This window comes from Marmota monax, unplaced genomic scaffold (assembly GCF_021218885.2).
Source record: "Marmota monax isolate L192 unplaced genomic scaffold, Marmota_monax_Labrador192_F-V1.1 WCK01_AAM20220418_F8-fsc00044, whole genome shotgun sequence".
Lineage (NCBI taxonomy): Eukaryota > Metazoa > Chordata > Mammalia > Rodentia > Sciuridae > Marmota > Marmota monax.
In genome coordinates, this window is record NW_026695198.1 from 8,927,228 (window position 1) to 8,936,036 (window position 8,809).

The following is an 8,809-nucleotide window of genomic DNA, read 5'->3' on the forward strand; positions in this document are numbered from 1 at the left end:
TGTGCTCATTGCGTGAACTTCCTTGAGCCCTTTTGTCATCCTTCTTCCATTACTTTTTTTTCCCCCTCTCAGGCCTCCAAAGTTGACAGCTGCTGATTTGTTTTTTGTCACCATATGTTAGTTTGTATTCCCTAGAATTTTATCTACATGGAAACACAAAATGTGTACTTCTTTTTACCTCCTTTTTTTTTTTTCACTCAGTGCAATGCTTTGAGACTCATCCACACTGTTCTCTGAATCAGTTTTTTGTTTCACTTCATTGCTAAGCAGTGTCCCATTCTATGGATAGACCATAATTATCTTTTTCCCTTCACCTGTTGCTGGACATGTTTGTTGTTCCCTTTTGAGGCTGTTAGACATAGTTTTTCAACGTCTGGCATTATCGACATCTTGGGCTGGATAATTCTTTGTTGTAAGATGCTGTTCTGTGTACCACAGGACATTTAGCAGAGTTCCTGGTATCTACAAGTATATGCCAATGGCACCCCCACCCCAGATATGACAACCAGAAGCATCTTCAGATATTGCCATATATACCCTGTGAAGCAAAATCTCCTAAGTTGAGGACCATTGAGCAACTAATAGCACTGCTATGAACAAATATTTAGGCAGAAGACTTTCATTTCTTTAGGGTAAATACAAAGTGAAATGGTGAGGTCATACAGGTATATATTTAAATACTTGTTTTATTTTATTATTTTTACTGTAGATTAAACCTAGGGATGCTTTACCACTGACCTACATCTCCAGTCCTTTTTAAAAAAATATTTATTTTTTAGTTATAAGTGGACACAACACATTTATTTTATTTTTATGTGGTGCTAAGGATTGAACCCAGTGCCTCACGCATGCTAGGTGGGCACTCTACCTTTGAGCCACAACCCCAGTCCCTCCCCAGTCCCTTTTTGTTTTTTATTTTGAAAGAGGGTCTCACTAAGTTTGCCCAGATTGATCCTGAACTTGCAATCCTCCTGCCTCAGCCTCCTGGATCTCTGGGGATACAGGTGTGCACCACCACTCCCTGTACATACGTTAAAACTTTTTGAAAAACCAATAAATGGTTTTCAAAAGTGGTTGAAAGTTCCTGCCAACAGTGTGGGAGAGTTTGAGTTCCTCAATATCCTTGCAAACATTTATATGGTCAGTCTTTATAATTTTAGAATTTCCCATAGGAGGGGCTGGGGATGTGGCTCAAGCAGTAACCCACTTGCCTGGCATGCGCGGGCGCTGGGTTCCATCCTCAGCACCACATAAAAAAAATAAAAATGAAGATGTTGTATCCGCCGAAAACTGAAAAATAAATATTTAAAAATTCCCTCTCTCTCTCTCTCTCTCTTTAAAAAAAAAAAGAAAGAAAGAAATTCCCATAGGAGTGAAATAATATCTTATTGTGGTTTAAATTTGCATTTTCCTAATAACTAACAATGTTGAGCATCTTCATATGCATATCTTTGGTGGAGTCGCTCAGGTCATTGTTCTTTATAGCCTGATGGCCAATGTCTTCAAAACTATTTTCTATTAATTTGCTCAGGTTTTGCTAGTTTCAGATTGTGTGACCAATCCAGGGCCATTTTGTTTGTTGTATGACATTCACTGAAACAATGAGTTTTGCACAGTTTATTCACAAGGTGGTTATGCAAAGGGAGAGGGGTGGTTATGCAAAGCCAAGCCTCAAACATACCTTCCCAAGAACAGGGCTTAGGGATATTTATGGGATAAAGAAGCAGGTGGTCGAAGGCATGGGGAAAGGTGATTGAAGGGAAAGTTATCAGTGGTCTGCACATGTGTAATCAAACTTCATGGCTCTTTATAGAATCCCTGTTCACAAAATGGTGGCGTTAGCTTGATTTGCGTGTAGACTTTTCAGCCACCTGACATTAAAAGATCATCTAAACAGGCCCAAGTAAAGAATTGGTGGTTTTGACAAAAATGGTCTTCAAGTCCTTGAAAGTAGCCTTGGCAATTGCTATCATGACCCACACATTAGAGGTATTGTCTACAGCAAAGCTAGAGGGGACTAATAATATATTGTTCAGCTATGTGACCTCCAAAATTAGTGATTTTAAAAATCCACTAACAGGAAATAACTAAAAGCAAGAGAAATGAAAGGTTTATTCAGATTTTCCTTTAGTTTCAATTGAAGGGTAAGTCTGATCCCTGATAGTCTGTCTTGGCTTCCAGGGCTGTCAACCCCACACACGTTTTTTCTTGCAGTTGCTCATAATCATACAATTCCTTGCTATTATCTATCTATGACTCTTTCTTCAATTTCTGATCCTTACACTTTTAATTTTCTTGGTTTTGGCTTTTAACATTAGTTAACTTAGTAAGAGTTTATACTGTTATCTTTGTTTATCCTGGTTTGTTCACTTTCTTTAAAAGTGCCTGAGTACCTAAACGATGTTCCAAAACTGTAGTTTAGTAATCAGGATACCCCAAATAATTAAGAGAGTAAATGAGAGGGAAGGATAGAGAGTGAGAATAACATTTCATTCCAGGTAGAGATTGACTTTTGGTGTTATATTACGAGTATACTGGATAAAAGAAAACAAATGACAAAATGGGCTTTGTCAGAACTGAAGAATTAATGAATAAAAGTTAAGAAAGCAATAAGGCAAACTACAGATTGGGAGAAAATATTTGCAACATGTTCAGCTTTATATAACTTAAAAGTATAATGGTCAAATAATGTTAACAAACACTTCACCAGAGGAGCTATGTGAATGGCCAAAAAATAACACATACAAGGATGCACATCGTTTCTAGTCACCAGAAAATGAAAATTAAAACTACAGCAATACCTCTACACATCCATCAGAATGCCTCTTACAAAAGGGACTGACAATGTCAATGTCAGATAAGACGTGGAGGAACTAGAACTCTCATACACGGCTGATGGAAATGTACTATTGTACAGCCACTTTGGAAAACAGTGCGACAGTGTTTTATAATGTTAAATTTGCTATTTGTAGGATTTTTATATAAATTAAATCATACATATGAGTCATTTTCTCTGAATTAGCATGATATTTTTGAGATCCTTCCATGCTGTTACAAGCATCAGCATCATATGTTAAAGTCTCTATCCCATGAACCACCAATCCTGGTTCTAGATGTTTTTCCTTTGGAGATGAAAGCACTTGTTCACACACAGGCCTTTATGTGAATGCTCACAGAAGTATTATTCATAACCCAGAACTGAAAAACCCAAATGTCTATTAAGAGATTTATAGACAAATTGTGATACGACCACACTATAGACAACTACAGCAAGAAAAAAAGAATAAAATGTTGACACATGTATGAAAGGATCTCAAACATATTATGCTAACTCAGAGAAGACTCATATGTATGATTTAACTGATGTAAAATTCTAGAAATGGCAAAAACTATACTGATGTAAGGGAGGGCTATCATCATTCTTGGGAGGCATCAGTCATGGGAGAAAATTGCAAAATAATAGACAGGAAATTGTAAGGGTGAAAAAGTGTATATCCTGATTGAGTTGTTAGTTATATAACTGCATACACTTGTCAAAATCCATTGGACTGTAGGTTTTAAATAGGGAAATTATGCTGGGGAGGTAATTCAGTGGTAGAGTGCTTGGCTTGTAGGCTAGAGACCCTGAGTTTGATTCACAGCTTTGCAAAAAAAAAAAAAAAGAGGAATTTTTTTGAATACAAATTATGCTTCCATAACATTTTGGGGGCCAATAAGCTAGTGATATTTATGCTGGAAATATTCTGTAATAAATAGTGTAGCTGTGAAGTTTCTAGACTGCCATCTAATTCAACTTTTTGGCTTCTCTGCACATTGTTGATGTGCTTTTTAAAGGAATGTTTTGTAAAAAAAATACAAAACTTTGACGTGTTTAAATTTTTAAATGAAAACTTCAAAATAAATATTACATAAATCACCAGACCCATGCTAAAAAACCAAATCAAACTTAGAAATATGTGATTAACAATTTACTCTGGGAAACAAAGCAGACTATTGACTCCTCATACTTACACTGTTGCTTTTAAAATGTGTGCTTTTGGACTGCGATTAAGGGACATGGGTAAAACACTAAAACCAGGATGAAAGAAATACTGCTATCAAAAACATGTACTTTCCTCACCCAGGAATATTAAAATAAAAGCCTAGTTTGACAGCCCAAATATTGTTGGTCCAATAATAAATATTGGTGTGCTCAGTAGCAACCCTATTCCCTATTGTGTGTTTGAAACCTGAGATCCACTTTTATTTTTTGAGCCAAAATGTCCAGGAATGGAAATATTGCCAAAATTATGCTTTTAAAACATTGGGTGCAAGACCATGGGAACATGTGGAGTAAAAAGGGCTCATGCTGTAAAATTTGGTGGGCACAGAGCTTTTCAAAACACAATTTCTGAAAAATCCCCTGTATTTCTAATCTATGGTGTGGTGCACCAAGCTGGACTTAAAGATGGGATGTGCAATAATCGAATCCATAGAAACAGAAGGGAAGGGAGTCTCTGCAGGCTTGATTTCTCCTTTGTCACTCTGATTGCTTCAGGGCCTCTTACCTCCTGATGTCAATTTCTTCTCAAATCAGAATTTTCTTACTTATATAGTCTCATAAATTTTTTGCAAAACCCAGTTTTTTGACAAAAGTGTCTTGAAGCAATTGCTGATTATAGATATGAGGCACTATGGGAAATGGGTTGTTGGGAACATGGAGTTTGGAAGTCAGACTGGGTGTGACTACTGATTGCTTCTGTTCTTACTAGGTACACGACTTTGAGTTAGTATCTTAATCTTTCTCGGCCTCTGTTTCCTCATCTGTAGAATGGAAAGATTGCAAGATTGTTGTGAGGATTAGAGGAGAATACTGTATCTCCAATCCAAATGTCCCTTAACTTTGACACTTTATCTGTAACATCCCAGTCTCCCATATTTCAAATGATAAAACCACCACCCTGTCTTCTCCAGGGTCCCTAGAAGTGTTGTTTCCCCTATATGCTTCAGAGATCTATGAAGACAGAGGCACCACTTCGAAGCCCTTCGGTCCAGCCCAGCTTCAACTTGGACTAGCAGCATGGTCAAGGACATCAGAACTGAGCTGACTGCAGAGATTCAGTCCAATGCTCAGCTTCTATGTGTGGCCTTCCTCAAGAGTCTTTTGGGTCCTAAAGAAATCAACTAGACAACAATCTCTTCATGATTCTGTAAATACTGATCACAATATTAAGAATCAAGGAATCGATAGCAAACAAGAAAGATTAGCTAAACATCTTTACAGAACCTACAGTCTAGTGACAATGAGTGCAGTTAATATGGTATTAATCAGTCAACTAAGATAACATGCTGTACGGTGGATAAGCACAAGAGCAGTGATGTTCAAATGTGGTGGACGTATGGGGATAAAAAGGGACGCTTCCTACCGTAAGTGATGTCAGCCCTAAGATCAAAGTTATAAGTAGATACTATCCTGGTGCAATATGGATGGGGAAGTCCAGGCAGAGGGAACAGCATGTGTTTAATGAACTGGAAAAGTACTGGAGTAGAGGGAAGGGAAGAAAGGTTGCTTTCCCACACAATGCAAAAAGGAACACCCCTCTAAAAGGGAGAGCAGGCTGTCAATCAAAGAGCTAAGGTTGGATACTGTGAGCTGGGGCTCAGGGAATGGAGAGCCCTGGAATGTGGGGAGCCCTGCATTCGAGAAAATTTCTGGATTCCAGATTTCCAGGCCATTTTTTTTTTATGATTTAACCTGTTCTTGGGCAGATGTTTAAGCCAGAGTGGAGTCAGCCCCAAGAGGCAGCCACCCAACATAGGATGGTAAGCCTCAGCCACGTTACAGGGACATGCATGAAATGTAACTGTACCTTCTTAGACTTTCCTTAAAACAATCCTGCATTCCTACCTAAATCCAAGGAGTCAAGTATTCTTTTCCAAATTTTATGGTTATGTGCATAACATAACCAGAGAGTCCACACCACTGAGCAAGTGATATTTTCTGTTATTGCTCAAATTCTACACTCTTTCCCTTTCCTCCCTGGAAACACGATGGGTGGGGGTGTTTTCCTACCTTCATTGGCTCATCCGCTAGACTTCCTCTACTCTCAGATTTCTTTGCCATAATGCTATAAGAAAAACATATGCAAAAGAAATGAGGGAAACATTCCTACAACATTTTGCATCTCCTGGGGCAGGCCACCAAAATGATTTTGGATGTGGAAATGTTGACCTCAAACTATACAAGAAGATAAACTACTTTCAGTGAGGAAAGAATTGAGTTTAAACTGGCCAGGCTCTCATTTCTTGAAGGACAGACAACACACACTTATCTGGATAGATTCCCAGTGACATCAATTTTTTTTTTTTTTTTTGGCTTTTGACCTCAAAGGTAGTTAATTTTCCTTTTGAATCCCATCATTAAAAAAAATTAGTGCAGTTCTATTTTTAAAAACATGTCAGTTGTAATTGTAGTAGAATGTAAATGCTAAACATCAAACATCAAACACATACATATGGTTTAACAAGTAATCACACAACACCCATAAAAATATCAGCCAGATCAAGATACAGGATGTTGTTAAGTTCCCCAGAATCCCTGTGTGTTTCCTCTTCCCTCCAGAGGTAAAGACTAGATTGTACAGACATCATTTCCTTGTTTGTCTTTATAATTTTTACCACCTATAGACTTACCCTAAATATTAGACTTTAGTTTGGCCTTTTATTAAATATATATTTTTAGTTGTAGTTGGGCACAATTAGTTTGGCCTTTTTAAAATTTAAATAAAAATTATTTTGCATGTGTTCATTTGGGTCTTTGCTTTTATTGCTCACTGTGTGTTAGTAGAATTCATTTGCAGTGTGAACAGTTATGACTGGGCACCATCATTACTATATACAGTCTGCTCTCTAGAGGTTCTGCATCCATGGACTGACTTAAGAGACTTGAACATTTTTTGGATTTTTGGGTCTGTGGGATATAGAGGGACGACTTTATTACAAACACTCCACTATCTGTCCATCTGCGCTAGTATTGATGGTATTTGGTTTGTTTCCATTTCTAATTATTATAAACAAGTCTATGGTGAATGCTTTTCTATGGGGCTCTATACATGTGCAAAGAGTTTCTATGGCTGTACCTGTAGGAGTTTCATTAATGGATGGGTCACTCTGCCAAAAATTTTTCCTAATTTTTTTTTATCAACTTATAGTCCTGCCAAATAAGTCAGGATTCATTAATGACCTACTGCATGATTTAAGTCTTGGACAGAAAGTGATGAACTAATCAGTCATATTCTCTGTCCTTGTTATGTTTATATTCTAGGGGGTGGTTACAAATAATCAATAATGATATAACATTTCAATAGTAAAAGAAATGGGACAATAATAAATCATAGAGCGAAGAAGGTAAGAAGAGTCATGTGTTCCTTTAAACAAAGAGATTGGAGAGGATTTTCTGCTTCTCCAAAGAGGTCAGATTCAAAGAATTGTACCCTTGATCTTCTGGCCTCTGGTATTCCGTGTAAGGGGCTGGCAAGTCATTATTCCTTTTTTTAAAAATTGATTTTATTATTTTTTTAAATACACGACAACAGCGGAATGCATTATAGTCCTTATTACACATACAGAGCACAATATCTCTATGTATAAAGTATGTTCACATCAATTTATGCCATTATACATGTACTTTTTTGCATTACAATTCTTAATACACATATATACCACAATTTTTCATATCTCGTTTGTATATAAGGTATGTTGACACCCAATTCAACTCTTCATACATGTACTTTGTATAATGATGGCAAGTCATTACTCTGTCGTAAAAAGTAAAATGCTGAATAGACTAAAATGTCAACAATTTTTCTTGCATCTCTTAAAAGAGGGGAGAACACAATACCACTGCCCCAAGATCAGAAAAACAAAGAGGTGCGTATGTGAGAGCAGAGACTCTGAACCCATGTGGGTGGAAGAAAACCTGAGCTGTAATCCACAGACTGCTGAAGGATCCCCTTGGAAAGTCTGAGAGATAAGATTCCCAAGAAAGCCCATCACAGTGGGCCACCACAATATTGTTCTGTCTACCTTTAGGATCTTGACCAGGTTCCTACACTAAATATAAAGAAAAAAAAAATCTCCCTGTGCTTCTGACAGGGGGAGGGGGAAATAAACCACTTGGAGAAAATATACCAAAGCACTCCGTTTTTCTTAACAAGGCTTGCTTTCAGGATAAACTAGTTAACCAGAGCCTAAATTGCTGGGATTTGGTCATATCCTTATTGGTTTAGGGGATGGTAAATACCCAAATACAGTCCACTCTTACTAGATTATTTCGCTTAAGATGGGAGAAAATACTAAGGAGTTCTTGTGAAGCTCACAGACTACAGGTAAAGGCATACTAAAAGCCTGAGACCTAATCAAATGACTATAGAATATCCCCTCCCCCACCCAGATGACTACGACACTGAAGGCCCCATAATAGTAATCATTTTTAAGTAGTATATAATTTTCAGTTATTAAGATAAATTTATAAGATGTACATACCAAAGGGCCCTGAAAAAACCAAAATACTTATTTAACAAAATATGTACAAGATGAGTATGTGAGAAACTATAAAACTCTGATGAATGAAATAGAAATCTAAATAAATGGAGAGATATCTTATGGTCATGGATAGGAAGAATCAATTGTGGAGATGTCAGTCAATTCTTCCCAACTTGATCTATAGAATAAATGCAAACCCAATCAAAGTATCAAGAAGTTACTTTGTGGATAATGATAAACGGATTACAAAGCTTATGCTAAGAGGCAAAAAACCTAGAAGAGCCAA